General features: G+C 30.4%; 1 pseudogene; it reads left to right on the top strand.

The window, feature by feature from the left end:
* Nucleotides 1–18552, top strand: part of LOC142330393 (nuclear pore complex protein Nup85-like) — a 33901-nt pseudogene that overhangs the window by 10031 nt on the left and 5318 nt on the right.

Here is an 18552-nt window from a genome sequence, read left to right as displayed (position 1 = left end):
AAATGGATTTATGGTAAATAACAGTGAATGTGGTCATGAAATTTACAGGCAGAGAAATCATAACCATGACTGATGCTAGGGAAACCATTAGTACAACTGACATACTTTTTAATATCAGTTTTACTTACTGCAATGAATTTTTTTCGTACCAAAGGGACAGAAGCACTTGGTGTACCTCTAAGCCATTTTGAACAACACATAAAGGTGCGATGTTAAGTTTATAAAACACTGGAGAAATATTGTTGCTACTTCCCGTTTCTTTGCTCTTTAATAGAAGGATCTGATTAGCATATTTACAAGGGTTGATATGGTCCCATGGGATATCTACTGAAATTAAAAAATCTCTGTGTATTAATTATTTTTCCTTTTATTATATCCAATTTCAATTTATTTTGATCAAATAGAGAAATTCATAAAGCCTAAATATATGTATGAAGACTAATTTAAGAGGATTGAAAATAGTCAATATCATATTTTAGCTGAGATACATTAATAATACAGTAAGATGTAATTTATCATTCAGGTATTTGGTCAGTAGGCAATTACTGTTACAGATTTTGAAGTAAAGCATGCTTTCTATTAATACCAGTTTGTTTGTTTTTCATCAGTTTTATCCATTTGAATCGTTGGGATTTTACTGTACAAAAACTTATGCTAATTCAGTTCATTTAAAAACTAATGTTTAATGAATTCATGTTTTTTTTTTTTTTTCTAGGTAATGTTGTTTTACCTACCTGTTGGAATGGATTCGTTTCCATTTCCCAGATACTGAGCGAGCTGCTGGTAGAATATTAACCGGTCTATTAGACCCGGGTGCTGAATTAAGATATAATGATTACTGGGCTCATTATGCAAGGTAGTGTTGAAGTTGCTCGGGCTCTTCTACGTTTACATTCTGATGCTGATAAAAATGTCTTTTTTCAAGCGGAATCTGTGTTATGTACATTACCTGTTTATACGGTAACCTGTTGATCATTTTAATTCATACCATTATTATTTATTTTAATTTAAGTTTATAAAGTCCACTATAAAAAACATAGTTTGTAACAAGTTCATTGCAAGACAGTTTTAACAGGAGCCATCAAGTTTCATCTGTTTAAATAGTTTTCAGTTATTATGAAATGAATTGTATACTTGTTAATGTATAGGAGATGGGATTTTCCTCCTCAAGTCAAAAATGATTGAATGAAAAGTTGAAGCTTTGTTGTAGCATAAATGCACTTGTTTACAAAACTACCAATAATATTAAACAATAGAGAAGAGAAAATGAACATCTGACTCTAACAATTTGAACTTCCAGTATTATTTATTTATCGTATAGTACATAGATGAGTTGTGTCTAAAATATTAAAACTAAATATTCAAACATTCCAACCCTCATAGGGAAGCATCTGCCTTGTGACAATTTTGGTTGCCGTACCAACCCCGCTGTTCCTAGCCCTGATGGGCTTTAATGGAGGTTGTCTTTTGACCCTCTAACTGATTACATATCATAGTCACCAGTCAGGCCCCAGTTGGGATGCCATTGATATAAATGCCTCAGTAGACATGAAGTGCAGACATAAATGAAGTGTAGTCTTGTACATTCTCATTTCGACCATTCCTGAGATGTGTGGTTAATTGAAACCCAACCACCAAAGAACACCGGTATCCACGATCTAGTATTCAAATCCGTGTAAAAATAACTGGCTTTACTAGGACTTTAAACAAGCTGTGAGTGATTGTAAATGTCTCTTTAATACGAGTCTATTCAGTAGTAATGCGTACCACAAGAAAATATTCTTCACAACAATGAGATTTAGACCTGGTTCCCTTAGCGATCACAATGATCAATTCTTAAGCCATTAGCTTAAATTGTAGCTGTGGGCGGTCTGGTCTACCAGGGAAAAGAGGGCAGACCTCTTACTCTCACTTAAATATTCAAACAATTATAATATCGGAGCATATATAATATTTATATGGGTGTAGTTATAAATTTCAATATAACTAAAAATTGATATCCAGTTTTTTCAGCCCAGGTAAGGTAGCTTGATATATATTTTGTGGATCTCCTTTGTATGCTTGCTGTGGACAGTACTTAATTAGATGTTCAACAGTTTGGAGTGACTCACCACACTCACAACCAGCCGCAGGTAACTCGTCCCATTTGTTCAAAAAGTAATTACATTACCATGCCCAATTCTTATATGATTAATTCTACACCATAATTGTCTTGGTACACTAAAGCCCAGCTCTTGCGCATGGATTGCCTTTATCCATTGGCAGCTGTAGTTTCCATTCCATGAGATCTGCCATTATTGTTTGGTATTAAAATCCTCTATAAGCTTTTGGGCCAGTATCCGTGGAGGTTTTCAAGATTTCAAGCTGATTAGTTAATCCACTGACTACAATGTTGATTGGTGTCGCTGCATTGGTAATCATTTTCCAGAAAAGTAGGAGGCATTCTAGTATATGAGATTTGGTGGATCTTACTGAACTTCCAGTAAGAGGGCCAGTTATGTGTTAATAATAGATTGACCCTCTCATTCTGTCTGCCCTTTTCTATCAGGTTATTTTTAAGACACCTCTTTTCAGTTATGATGACATGTTTGAACAGAAATTAAAAATAAATATACTAATCTTTTTGCAGTACATGCAAGGGTGGGCTGAAATGTTTCTGGCCTGACAAAGAAAGCAACAGGTTTTTTGGAGTTCTTTGCTTTTATTTTTCAGTTTAATTTCCACAAAGACTAACACACTTTTCATAATGATGCTTTAATGCATCTTCAAAATACCCATTTATAGCATCAGTGACTTCTTTATTGTTCTCAAATTATCCACCAAGCCATTTTTTGAGGTTAGGAAATAGATGATAGTCACTGGGTGTTAAATATCTCGAATAAGGCAGTTAGGAAAGCAATTGGAACTTTAGTTCATTGATTTTACTTGTTGTGACGATTGACAAATGTATTGGATGCACTGTCATAGTGATTCTCCACTTTCTTGAAAGTAACAAAGTTGTCATTTTCAGTAGCTTGTCAAACATAGACTAACAGAGTTACTAACCTGAAATTTGGTGTACAAGCTAGCAATGGATAGTACTATTTAGAATGCCAGTAAGAAGTTAGACCTGTTGGCACCATCTATGTGTCAGGCTGTAAACCTCTCAGCTGTCCTTCATAATATCTCATTTGTTTTCATATAAAAAAGAATACGATAAATTGTTAATTTTTCATTTCACAACTTTTTACATGTTAGAAGCTAATTTTAATCACAAAACTTAATCATATTCTGTTTCAGTTTATAAATTTGTCATGCACAGTTTTATAAATAACATGAAGTTTTGCTAAATGCTCAGTTTTTTGGTTTTTATGTTTTTTAAACAATGTAAAATCTGATATGGAGAACATATGTGACGATTTATATAAATGTATGCATACAACTAATTATGTTTGAGTGAAATTTTTTTTTAATTTAGTGTGCACAATCATTTAACCTTAAAAAAATTCATGGGAAGAATTCAAAGTTGTATTTTATTTTTGCTAGATCAGTTAAAAACTTGCATGTATTTGGTAATAATTACAGTTTTTCTTTTGGCTGTTGATAATTTAACAAATTTTTATTTTAAAAATTTGTATTTTCATGTTATAAAAGATTTATAACAACTTATAATATGTGTTATTAATGTATTATGTAAGACATATATTACATGAAATCATGTCAATATTGTTGAAATTTACTGAGAATCATTTCCCAAAATTATATTTGTAGTTAGTAGGAGTACTTTATTTTATGAAGAGCAATGGTTGGTGTAGGTTATAGACCCTTGTTGGTGAGAACTAGACAGAGATGGTTTTTGGAGTTTGTTAGTGGATGAAAGCCTACCAACCATTAGAAATGTATAAGTAAGTTATAGTATACAGATTTACACTATGAACTGTAACACTTCTGATGTTAACAGAATAGTAATTAATTATTTCATTAATCGTCAAGAACCAAATTCACATTCATCAAATATTTTCTGCATATATATTTAAAAATAACTATTCTTGAAATTTTATTAAAACAAGGCATAGTTCACAATCATTTTTGTTTATTCAGCTTTTTTATTTATTTGGACTGATTTTTTTTTGTATTTAAGGTAGCTCGCAGCTAAACATCATTTTAATTTAAAAATCAGGTCATTAATTAAGATTTTTCTTATTTAGGAATACATTTTATTTACATATAACTATAACCTGCTGAAATTACAGATAGTATTATCTTTATTTACAGTCCTTAAACCTTTGTTCTAATGTACATATTTAGTACCACATTAAGAACATGTATACTTTTCTGAAGAATATCATCATTTTCAGCTCCCTTTGATTCAAGTTTCCTTGGGTCAGGCCTTCTACAAAATTTCTCCATCTGCCTCGATCCATGAACCATCTCTCTTCCATTACTCTCACCACATCACCTTTCTTGTGCACTTCCTCCATCACTGTATTTATCCATTTCATTCTTGGTCTAACCCTTGGTTTCCTCTTTATGCATCATCCTGTTTGGTAATCTTCCCTCATCCATCCTCTTTCAATATATCCAAAAGACCTGAGCTTTGATTTTTCCAATTGACTCGACAAGGCTTCCTGATTTCAGTTGCTCTCTTAATGATAACTGCTCCTTACCCTATTCCTTCTGGTCTTCACTAGCATGCTTCTCTTGAATTTCATTTCTGTTGCCTCTACTTGACCCTCTATCTTTCTGCCACCTGTCCAGGTTTCTTCCGTGTAGGTAAGAATTGGTACAAAGTATGCTTTACACATAACTCTTACATTGCAAAGGTACCTCTTTGTTTCAGACTAGACTTCTTACACTCTGATAAAATCCACTTGCCTTCAGTACTCGTATACTTATTTCTTCAGCCATTCTCCCATCCTTCGAAAAAACTGTTCCCAGATAAGTAAACGCTTTTACCCTTTCCATTTTTCTACCATTCATAGTTATGCCCATTGAATTTCCCTTTTTTCTGTCTTGCACAATCACTGTACTTATCTCAGCACTAAACTTCATACCAAAATTTCTGAATTTCTTCACTCTACAGATTTATTGTGCACCATACATTCCTTTATTATATAACATACCTCTTCTGTCCTCACGCCACTTGTTCCTGTCTTGTCCTTTTCCTCCTTTCTTTCTTCCAAACAATTTGGGTTTAGGAGTTCACCAAAATATTCTTTCCATATAAAAGTACTTCTTCCTTTCTTACTATTAGATGTTTTTTAGATTATTTTTAATAAACTTTGCGCATCTCTCCCTTTTCTTTTACTTTTAATGGCACCAAACAGCATTTTCTTATTCCCTTGTGAGTCCCTCTCCAGCTCTTCTGTGAACTCTTTCCAACATTTGCCCTTCTCTCTGCTTACAACTTTCTTACATTCATAAATGTAGCTTCCCTACATTTATCTCTGTCTTCATTTTTATGGTTTTGTCTCCATGTCTTCCACGCTATCTTCTTTTCAATTGCTGTCCTTACATCATCATACACCACTTTTTCCTTTCGTTTATTTTTCCCACTGGTTCTACTACATATCTGCTCTGCTATCCAATATGGTGTTCTTGAAGCACTCCCACTCTTCCTCCACCTCTCTTATTTCTACTGTAGGTAAGCATTTCTTTTTCTCTTCTTTAAACTCTTCCCTTTTGTTGTTTTCTTTCAACTTCCACACTTTAATTTTTTTCCCTCATAACCTTCACTCTGGGAATTTTGCCAAATCTAAACTTACCCATTACCAACCTGTGGTCTACTCCAATCACTATTTCTTCACTCACCACCCTCACATCCACTAGGCCCCTCCTTATTTCTCTCTCACTCTCTCAACTAACACACATAGTCAATTACCAAATTTTTTCTTTTCTCTCCCCATTCTGTACCTCATAACCTTGTTTCTATTCTTTTCAAACCATGAGTTACCCACTATGAAGTTATTCTGTTCACAAATCTATATCATTATTTTAACTCTCCCACCTCTTCCTCCATATCTATGTGGTCCCAATACCTCTCTATTCCATTTCTCTCTGTCTCCTGATATTACTGTCTCCTTATTGTCTATGCAGCTTTCCAGTTTCTCTAAGAACTGTTCCATATTTTCTTCAACACATCCCACCTTTGCTGCATAGACTTTTGATAACCTGGGTCGTATGATTCTAACATGTAATGCCTCCACCCTCACTATCAAAATTGATAGAGATAAAATGTTTCATTCTTTTATTATTACTGTATTGCACTATAAAACTGTATTGTAGAAAACTTATCACACTATAAGTAATAAGTTTTGACAGTGGATTGGTTCCAAAACGTGTCACCATATAAAAGAATGAAGCTAAGAAAGGTAATAGCAGAAAAGATAATAGAAATTATTATTTTTATAAGAACAATAAAATTTATACTTTCCTCACTTCCTGTACAATTTTCCTCACTGTACAATTTTAAAAGAACACTTTAATTGTGACGGTTGTTGCATGACATTTTTAAATTTTATGCAATTTATTTTAATTTGTTTTATCATATCTTTATATTATCGTGTTTTTCAAAATAATGGTATTACCATTGAAGAAACATTTATAACATGTATGTATTATATAAATTTTATTTTTGTGATCAATAAACACTAATTTTTATCATTATTAATTTAGAAAAAGGAAAATGTTTTATGGAATTTATATTATTTACAGATTGTAAGTGGAGATGATGGCATTATTGATGAAATGAAATCACATTGTGATACATGGTACTAGTTAATGGTTGCTGTTTTTTATACAGACCCAACAATCAAATCATTTGATCTCAGCTTTAATTCAAATCTTTGTATTGAGGCATTTGGTGGTTCAGATCGTTTGAAGTTACTTGATGAAACAATTTTGGCTGTTCTAGAATGCAATATTTTGGAGGTAATTCATTTTTTTGATGTAATAGGATAACTGTTGATGTTGGTGAGGATAAGTTGATGAAAATTCACTTTACAACTGTTACAGAACTTAGAATTTTGTGCCGAGTAATTTTGAAATGCTGAAAGTGAAATTAAGGTTCAAAAACAAATATACAAGGTGAGCTCCTCACCTTATGCCAAAACTTAAGGTAAATTATTATGTGGTCAAATGTTTTGCTTCTTTTTTTTGGAAAAGAGCAAGGAAAATTTCTTAATTATATTGTTATGTATGATGAGGCTTGGGAAAACCACTTTATTTCTGAATAGAAGAGAAAAAATACAAAGTAGAAACATGAGAGACTCTTCCGAGAAAAGCAAAAATAATAATAATTTTTTAATAGGAATGATTAGATAAAATTAGGCAAAAATAGTCCATGGTTGACCGCTGGAGATTAGTTCTAGTTTATTACATTGAACACTTGAGGTTATTATCTGATTATATAGCCTCTATGGAGCTAAAACTCTTGTGGGTCCAACTGACACTAATGAGTGTAATAGGAAATTATGAATTATGAAAAAATTTTATTAGGAATGATTAGATAAAATTTATGATAATATTACAAAAAAGATTATGAAGATGATTACAAAAATTATCTTTTATTTTCTGTTTTGTATTTTTATTTATATATTTATTATAAATACTGTTTTAATCTAATCATATTGTGAATTCAGGACCTACATATGTATTCTAATGTTTACCCATTTTTTTTTAAAGATATTTCTTCTGTAAATTTTTATAAAAACAAAACATTTTGTTGAGTTAAAGTTAATTTCATATCAAGCAATATACTCGTTAATCAATTATTATTATTATTCTGTATTGCTTTTCTGATATTTTAAAATTATAAAAATTGAGTTTGACATTGTTACAGGTGATGAAAAAGCTTCACTTTATGTCTGACAGTGGTTGGTGTGCAACTCATCTAACCAATTTATTGTATTATTGTGGGCAATTTGATATTAAACATAAACAGGAATCATGGTAAGTTTACTTTCATTTTTTGATTAAATTTGTGTAAGTTATATATAGTTACACAAAGCATTGTTAAACTCTGCAATTACTTTTCTTCACTGGCATGAAGAAAAGCATCAATATGAGTTGAAAAGTGGAATAATTAGGTATTCTATACGTTTATAAACAAGAGTATTTAATTTTACCTTTGTCACACTAATCTAATCTTCTAGACGGCAGAATATGAAAATAAAACAGTCCAAATCATATCTACTTGCTTACTCCTTTGATCTTTGCTTACCAGCTAAAGATAAGCATTTTAAATATATAACATTTTAATTATACTATCAACGGTATATTGTAGGTACACATGGTTTGTTGAGCATCTCTTTGCCGAGACTGTTGTTGACATTTATTTAGCTAACTGATTTATTAATATTAAGCAACAACAAATATGAACAGCAAAAATACTGTACTAGTGCAGTGTTACCTTCACTGCGCCAAATGCTGTAGTTAAGCATTACAGTTGTCAGCTGCAAAATGTTAAACAAAACTGTACCCATGCAGAAGTGGTAATTTATGGCTTTACCCATTCATTTCCATTTATCATTTTCTAAAAATGAAAAATTCAACATTATTGAAGAATATTGAAAAAATAGCTATTAAAGCTTTTTAACATTGTGTGGGCTTTTGGTAGGACCAGAAAAAAGTTGTTATTAACAGGAAGTTATGAAATATTAATCCAAAATGAGGTTTGTGTGTATCTGTGTGCATATCTAACTGTAACATAGCAATAGCAGAAAAAGGGCTGTGTCGGAACCAAGGATGCAGGTCCTTTATGTATAGAATACAACATGTTGTTGGATTTTAAAAACCAGTGACAGGCAGAATTTAGGTTTAGAGAGATTTAGATTAATTTTATTTAACATGGCCCATTGGTATATATGTAAATATAAAAATTTACATCCTAGCGCTTTCAGAAAATTATTTCCATCTTCAGGGACATATCGTAACTAATTATACATATAATAATAATAATACATCACACATTAAATGAGTTAAAAAAAAAATATTTGTATAAATATATTAATTGATCATCAGTTATTAAAATCAAGTCATGTTATATTTACACAAATATTTTTTTTTATTATCTATTTTTATTTTTTATTTTATTTTCTAAATATTTTTTATTTTTATAACTCATTTAATATGTGAAGTATTATTATATGTATAATTAGTTAGAATATGTCCCTGAAGATGGAAATAATTTTCCAAAAGAAAAGATGTTGGTAAGCGGATTAATAACTTTTTATTTAGAGAAATTTTTTTGGTCACCTACAGAAACCTTGTTCAGAGAGTAATGTGTTTTGAAAAAATGGCTTATTTATTCTGGGCTGAGAAAGCTGTTGATAAGAATGGATCATTGGTACATAAGGTAACTTATACATGGCATGAGACTGATGCTGATGTTTCTTGCAAAGGTTGGGTGTGTTTCCTAGTGTGGTTAGCAATTGCATCGCCATGAAGTTTAAGTTGAATTGAATCTAAATACAATGAAGTGCATACAGATTTGTTTGAGCATCAATGTTAAAGTCTTCCATGATTATCCTCAATACTTCAATGTCCATAATCTTATTCTTGCTTCTTTTCTTTGAATTCTCATACTACTTTATAGTGAAGAGAAGTATTTTGAAGTCTGAATGGAAACACTTGGGTGAATATTAACGACAATAAAGCTTGAAATTGGCATTGAGTGTCATGTCTGCAAGGTATACATCTCCCACAGTCTTCAGTTTCATGTTCAAGTCGATCTAGATCAGTCTATATTCAGTGGGGACTATTTAGATCAATGCAGATTATGATGGCATTCTATAGGAAATGTATTACGTTATATGTATATTAGTGGGTGAATTTTTTCTTTTTTTTTTTAGGTAAAAAAGGAAAATTTCATTGAACTTGTAATTAATAAAAGATACTTTTATACTCAGAAAGTATCTTTTCTTTTAACATAACAAAAAAAAAAATGTTGGCTTTAGATACTTACCTTCATTGTAGGTTTCAAAAAGTAATTGAGAGCATTATGTTCACAACAAAATTATTTTAGTAATTACAATAATTTAGTAAAGGTTAAGATATTAGATGGAGTTTTAATAATATTTCGTTCTAAAATAAAAATTAAACATTTATTTAAAAATTATATTTTAATAATTTTAAATCCATGTAATGATGAATTAAATTTTATTATTGAAACTAATAATAACAGATGTGTCAATTCTTTTTAGATATAAAGATAAATAATAAAAATAATGAGAAAATTAGTTTTTTTTTTTATTCCAGCTAATAAAAATTCTGTAGCAGAATTTAGGAAAAAAAAATAAAACGGATTAAGTAGCAAGTTAGTATGAATATAATGATTTTTTTTTTGTATAGGGAACATAAATAAAAGATTAATTAAAAAGATTATAGAATAAATAAAATACTTAATTCTTAAAACCTTTATGATATTCTCTTCTTGCGTGACAAAATAAACAAATATGGAAAATTAATTTATGTTAAATTTCAGAATTATGTAGTAGTGTGTATACTGTTAAAATTCTGTTACTGTAACTAAAGATAACAAAGTTTACTAGTTGTTTTTTTTTAATTATAGATTTTCATATACCATGCTTCCCAAAGTATGCAACTGGTAACTACATTTCCAAATATTAGTCATTCAATGAAACAATATCTGAAATACTGATATCTTTATAAATTTAACAAAGACCTCTTACCTAACCTTATGTTTCATGTTATACATTAAATCTACATGATACAATTAATATGATCTTTCTGTATTTAGAAATTTACTTTTTTTTTCCCCGCAGTGTTAAAAAGGTAAAAGATGTTTTGTATGATTTTGTTTCAGTCGATTAGATGAACACCTTATTATTGAATGTGGATCATTGTTAATGTCACATAATACTTTATGGCAGGTTGGTGTGAGATATTTAGATCATTGTCCAACACAAGGTCGAGCTTGTCTTGAATTACTTCTACCTAGACTAAAACGTAGTTCAGAAAGTAGAACACTTAAAATTATAGAGATTGCTGCTGATAGAGATTTGCCAGATATTGGTAATTAATAACTTTTTTATTTTACTGAGAATTGTTTTATTAGGTCTAATCATTATTTACTATTTCCCTATTCTTTTAGTGGCAAGTGATTTTTTTTTAATGGTTTTGTTATTTATTGTGGTGTTATTACTTCATCTATAAGGATGTGTATATCTACGAGTTCAGAATTATTTAAGTTCCACAAGCTATTCAAAATTTTCTAGAATATTGGATAAAATAGTGTATCAGTTTACTATGAAAAATTAATCAAGAACATAATTCTTTTTTCTTGCTTTTCTTATATAACAATATTAAAATACTAAGTCTATAAATGCTGTGTATGTTGGTTTGTTTTTCTTTAATCTTCCTTCTACTTTAATCCGAGTGCTAAAATTGCTTCCCCTGAGCCTATACTTTTCCTGAAACCAAATTGGTCGTCTCCTAAACTTCTTCCACTTCCTGCTCAATTCTTCTGTACAGAATTCTAGATTTTTGATGCACGAGTAGTGAAGCTAATTGTTCTCTATACTTCACATTTATCTGCTCTTGCTTTGTTTTGGTATCACGACAATAACACTCTTTTTGAAGTCTGACGGAACTTCCCCTTTTTCGTAAATATTGTCAATTTGTATAATCTATCGCTTCCTCACCTGCACTGCACAGTAATTCTGCAGGTATCCTGCCTATCCAAGGAGCCTTTCTGCCATTCAAATCTTTTAATGCTCTATTAAATTCAGATCTCAGTATTGTATTTCTCTTTTCATCCTCTTTGACTTCTTCTTCTTCCTTTATAACACCAGTTTCTAATTTATTTTCTCCGTATAACTCTTCAACATATTCCAGCCACCTATCAACTTTTTCTTTCATATTATAAATCAGTATACCATCTTTATTTAACACATTATTAGATTTTAATTTATAATGTATGCTCTGTCTATTTTACCAATGATCATTTCTCTTTCCACTTTTTAACACATCCTTAATCCACTCTTCTTTTGCTAATTTGCACTTCTTGTTTATAGTATTTCTTAATTGTCTATAGTTCCTTTTACCTTCTTCATCACTAGCATTGTTATACTTTCTACATTCATCCATCAGCTGCAATATATCCTGTGACATCAAAAGTTTTCTACCAGTTCTCATTATTCCACCCAAATTCACTTCTGCTGATTTAAGAATTTCCTTTTTAACATTCTCCTGTTTTTCTTCATTTTCTACCTTATCGCTTTTACTCAGACCTCTTGTAATGTCCTCCTCAGAAATCTTCTTTACCTCCTCTTTCTCAAGCTTATCTAAATTTCAAAGATTTTTCTTAAGGTTTTTAAACCTCAATATACATTTCATCATCACTAAATTATGGTCGCTATCAGTGTCTGCTCCAGGTAATGCTTTGCAATCGTTAATTGATTTCTAAATCTTTGTTTAACCATGATATAATCTACCTGATACCTTGCAGTACCACCAGGCTTTTTCCATGTGTACATTCTTCTATTATGATTTTTAAACTGGGTTTTGGCATTTACCAAATTATACTTCGTCCAAAACTCAATAAGTCGGTCCCCTCTTTCATTCTTTTTGCCCATCCCGTATTCACCCACAACATTTCCTTCCTTGCCTTTTCCGATGCTTGCATTCTAACTATTAGTAAATTTTCATCCCCTTTTATGTGTTTAGTTGTTTTGTCAATTTCTTCGTATACACTACCTCATCATCATCATGGGTACTTGCATGCATGCAGATGTTAATTATTGTTGTTGGCTTAGGTTTTGATTTTAAAATTATTACATTGATTCTATCACTAAGCTTTTTGAAATACTCTACTCTCTTCCCTATCTTCTTGTTCATTATGAAACCTACTTCTGCCTGCCCTTTATTTGACATTGAGTTTCTAAAATCACCTGACCAAAGGTCGTTTTCCTCTTCCCACCAAACCTTGCTAATTCCCACTACATCTACATTTAACCTGCCTGTTTCCCTCTTTAAATTTTCTAATATACCAAGCTAGTTAGACTTCTAACATTCCACGGTCCGACTAGTAAAATATTATTTTTTAATTTTCTGGTGATCCTTCCTTAGTAGTCTCATCTAGAGAACCAAACAGGGGACTAGTTTATCTCCGGAATATTTTACCAAGGAAAGTGCCTCCATCTTTGTTAAATGAAAATGCAGAGAGCTACACTTTCTTGGAAAAAAAAACAGCCGTAGTTTTCCATTGCTTTTAGCTGCACAGTACTCAGAAGAATGATTGATGTCGATATGGCCGTTTAAGTCCTCCTGACCTGTGCCCTTAACAACTACGGAAAGAGCTGCTGCCCTTTCAGGAATCATTCCTTAGTCTGGCTCTCAACAGATACCTCTCCTATTTGGTTGCACCTTCGGTCCAGCTACTCTGTATCACTGAGCACTCAAGCCCCCTCACCATTGGCAAAATCTCATGATTCATAGAGAGGGTTGAACTACATATATATATATATATATATATATATATATGTATATTTGAAATCTTCTGTATCAGTAAAATAACTTATGATTAAGTGTAGTTTAGTTTTTTAAGTATAATTTATGTAGCACCATCATGAAAGTAACCTACTTACATGTTTTTTTTTCCACATGATTGTTTTTATCAATTCTTCAATCATATCTATTTTGCAGAAATAAAATCACATCATACTTCATTACATACTGATAAGTTGCCAGGTATTATACCAGAATTACCTCTTGGTTTTTTAAGCTTTGTAAAATTTTTAAATCACTAAGAATCATTAAAATTATAACATTCAAATTCTTATCTTGTAGTTCTACGTCACTCAGGTGATAATGACAAGCTGAGTAACGCAATTTTGTATTAAATTCAGTTTGTCAGTTCTCTTCAGGCTATGATTGCACAAATTCATTCTTCCTACACCTCAGAAAATAATACAACCAGCAAGGTTGGGTGAATATACTGTCCATGAAGTGTCATACTTTTCTCTTAGGACATCTTTACATGGTTGGATGTGATTGCCACCATTTGCCTCTGAAAGAGTTCTTGGCTGTTACTCCAAAATTTGCAACAATAAACATTTACATTTTGACTTTCGAGTTGTCGTTTATGAAGCTTTCTTCATGAGTTTTGTTATCTAACCAGTACACTGAAAACTGTTCATTAACAAGACATGGTTGATGATATGTAAAATTCTCCCCTTGATAAGCTTGCCTACTGGCTGAATGTTGCAGAGCTGGGTTACAAACATATGTCCCACTTCTTCAGTTTAAATGCTGCAAATTTCACTACGGACTGTTTAAATTTCTTAGCTGAACTTCCAGCTCTCAATTTTGTTACTTTTATCATAATTGTATTTTTATTAGGACCCTAGAATTTTGATATTGCTTGAAGTATATTGAAAATAATCATTGCATTTTGATGACAGAACCATGAATTTTAAAAATTAAGTTTCTGTCATAGACAGAGGCTGGAAACTGAAATAGTAAATTGCTACTCAAGAATATAATTCTTAATGACCCTTCATCTCTAGTGCTTGAGCAGTGGTGACACAATTTAAGGCTATTCACCTAAACTCCTGTGTAATCTAATCTTCGTTATGTACAATTTTGCCATTTACATGTCTTATGTGTAAAATTGTTAACTTTTACTAGTTTTTTTATTTTTATTTTAAATCTATTCTACCTTTTCCATCTTTTATCACTTTACTATCTGTGTAGTAAAATTCTTCAGATTCTGTTAATTTATATTTCACATCATCATTTTTGTCGGTTTATTTATTGTTTTCTTTCTGTTAACATTCTTTTTTTTTCAGTAAATAGTATATGTAAAGTAGAAGGTATGCGTTGTCTCCAGAGAAAACGTGTTGGTCAGGCTCTATGTTGGGCTCTTAAATCACAAGATCCTGGATTTGCAACATATATTGCTGATTCATTACTTCATCATTATACACAAGAAGGAAGTTTTCATTCTCTTGATTTACTAGATAATCTTGGATCATGTATGTTAATCAGTAACCGGTTAACATTTTTAGGTGTGTATTTTAGATATTAAGATTGTTGTATATAAAATAATTATTTTTAAAACTCATTTTAAAGAATTGCTTTAACACCTTTTATCAGAACAGCACCATAAAATAAATTTTTATTTTATTTATGTGTTGATTTTGAGTTAATTGAAAATCTATCTGCCAAATTTCAGATTTCTAGGGCATTCTGGTATTTGTTTTACAGAACATATAAAGGAACTAGCAATTCTATAAAAAAATTGCCAATTTCTTTTTTAGGAAAATAGTTACATTTATCTGCAGATAAATTATGACAATTTTATCTACAGAGTATAACAAAAGTTCCTAACTTAATTATTGTATAACTCTTTGGTTATACACCAAAATTATTATTTTTTTTTTTTTTTAATTTTAAACATATTTTACAAACTTAAATCAATTTATTTCAATTAATATATTTTAAAAATGCTGTTTCAGTTCAAAAGCTGAAACTGTTTTCTGGATATGTAATTTTATGTTCTACATCCTTGATTTTCATAATTGGTTTTTCAGTATTGCTTTTAAGATGATCAAGAGTAAATTGTATTTTTGGTATGCTCTAATAATGTCAGTCAATAAAGCTTGAGGTGAGGGAGTAGAGTTGGAAAGTTGAAGAATATTTTTAGCTGTATGTAATCATCTAAGGACTATTTCAGTTACAATGTTTTATTATATTTTTACGATGTTAGCAGCAGTATTATTCTATTTTTAACTAAATACCACTAACTGTTGTACCAGAATAAATAGATACAGTGATTCTGTGTTGTAAAAACACCTCATTTTTTTCTGTGTGATGTAAATTTCACTTGTAAGTATTACGTGAGTTTGCATAAAAATTTAAGTTGCACATTATAAAAGTTGAAACTTCTATTTCCACACTATATTGACACATTTGATAATCCAGTATATTAGAAAATCTATCAGTGATGGCTTTCAGTAGAAGGAAGGTGTATTATTTATTCTTCTGTAAATAAATTGTTTTATTGATGGACTTCATACCATTTCCTGCTTCGCTTTTTCTCCAAAACCATTGGTAAGATCTTGTTCAGTATTATTTTTTATTTTGCTTCATTAAAAAATCAGTTATTCTTAATCGGGTTGCATTCTTCATATTCTGAAGGCTAAAAGATATTTAATTACAATTCAATGGAATTTCAAAAATAAACTTGTATTAAAGTTAACATTTTACTTGTTCCCATTCCACCATAATTAACAAAGAAGTTGGGGATTTTGAATTACATGCAGAATAAACACATAAGTAAGATAACTTTAATACAATTATATGAACATTTTTATAATTACCAGCTGTTATGAAGTAATCAGATTTCTGTTGAATTTTTACTACTTACATACCTTACAAAACCTAAAGGTTTTGTAAAGGCGCACAGCTACCCTGTGTAACAAGCGATCCAGTTTCATCAGTCATTTGACAACATATTCATGATTCACATGCTATTATTGTAATTTTATGTATATTAATTTATAATGTAATTAAGAAAAAACTAAATGAAAGCATTGATTCTGGCTTAAGCAGTTAAAAAACATACATTGAAGTATTTTAAATTTTATTTGAATGCCGAGAGATGACATTATACTCATCGACTAAAAATGATAAAGAAAATGTACAGAAATTTTCGAGAAACCATTTCGGTCCAGGATAGCTACAAGATTTAAATTCTTGGCCACTGGAGCTAAATAATCATTTTACAGTATGGTTTGCTCTGCCTTGTGAGGCAACCATATCTCTATTGCATACGGCAAATCTTTTGAACTTGCCTCATGCAGCAGCCATAGACAATTTATTCATCTTTAAAAATGTTACAAATCCGTAATAAACCATGAAATAATTTTATCCCACTAATTATTGTATAATTATTGAATATTTTCAGGTAAATATTGTGAATTTCATCAGCTTTATAGAAATGGAGCATTGAGGGAAGCAGCTACTCTGTTAACATCTTTGTTTGCATCTAAACTTTGTCCAAAATAGTAATTTTATTAGAACTAAATTTAAATTTACTTGTTATAATTTACATAGAGTATAGATATGCTATAAAATTATTATGGTATTTTCATAAGAGTAATTCACCACATAAAATTTTATATAAAAATGTGGTATAAAAATTTGTAGCTTGTAAAATATTGGCAAGAACAACCTGGAAAGTGAGCCAGATAATTCCAAGTAATTATTTCTGGTTACCATAAGACCAGTAATACCAGTACTACCAGTAAGTGTTACCCTTATAATAAATAATAAGGGTTGCCAGATTTCAAATTCTCTTTCAGGCTTGACACCCTGTTTTGAGCTCTATTTAATTTAATGAGCTGTTACAGTGATCCATTCTCAATTTTCCCTAAACTCCTTCACGACTAACTCTGACAAATTTAATTTATCTAGTTTACTGTATTTAACTATTAAAAACCACCTATGTACACATCAAATTAACAAGATTAATATAAAACTTACCGATTTTTGTAATATTATGCTTCACGAATCCATAGGGCTATAATCGATTATAAATGTTTACATTCAACAGTGGTAATGCATTACATAATATTACAGTATTTTATATAACTGATGATGAATGAATAAAGAAAGTTTATTATATAGATTATTATATTCTTATTAAGCTGCTATTTCATTGATGTGTCCATAAGTGATTTGAAATATTTTTATACAGAGACTTGAAAAATTATAGTAAAATACAATTAAATGCTATAAGTTAATAGGATTCACAGATGATCTACAAAAGTTGAATTTTTTACAAGTTAACTTTGTTCAATATATTTCAAATATTCTACAAATGTATAACTGCAAAATTTTAAAAACCACCTTGCACTTATCCCTATCATCAACAGTAGCAGTGTCATTAGTAGTCCTATATAATTATCATCAAGCTTTAGAATTTCCTTAACGAAACAAAAGTTTTAAAAATTGTCATTGCGCAAGAACAATCTTCCATTGATCATTTAAAAATCGTTTTAAAAAATCGTTATTTCTGGCAATCATTTAAAGATCGTTTTAAAAATTGTCATTGAGTGTGATTTTTTTTTTTTCACCAGTCACAAACCAATTCATCTGCTATAAGATCTGTCTACCTGGATTTGAATGTTACCGCAATTTGAAATGTACTAATTATTTATTTCTTGGTTTTTTATGCAATTTATTCAGACTTTGAAATATAAATGTATTTTGTCTTAACTTTTCTAGCTTCTGGTTAACTCTACTGATGGATGCATTGCCTCTTCTAGATTCGCAAGATCCTCCGATTTTATCATCAGAAGATACAAGTGAACTATTATCTTGTTTAGAAGAATTAACAATAGAAAGTAAAGATATTGATTCTAAAAAAACATTCATCAAATAATTCAGAAAAAACAAAGTTAATAAGATTAGCATTAAGTAAAAATCTTGCTGTCTCTTATTTATGAAGCATGTCATCCACCATTAACTGCTGATTGAATGGGGATTTTTTTATCATTTGTATTTTTTGGTGAGTTGTGACGTGTTTAGTAACATAATCATTTCTGT

Source organism: Lycorma delicatula, chromosome 9, assembly GCF_047948215.1.
Source record: "Lycorma delicatula isolate Av1 chromosome 9, ASM4794821v1, whole genome shotgun sequence".
In the NCBI taxonomy this organism is placed as follows: Eukaryota; Metazoa; Arthropoda; class Insecta; order Hemiptera; family Fulgoridae; genus Lycorma; species Lycorma delicatula.
Note: the sequence above shows the minus strand (reverse complement) of the source record. Positions and strands in the feature narration are given on the sequence as shown.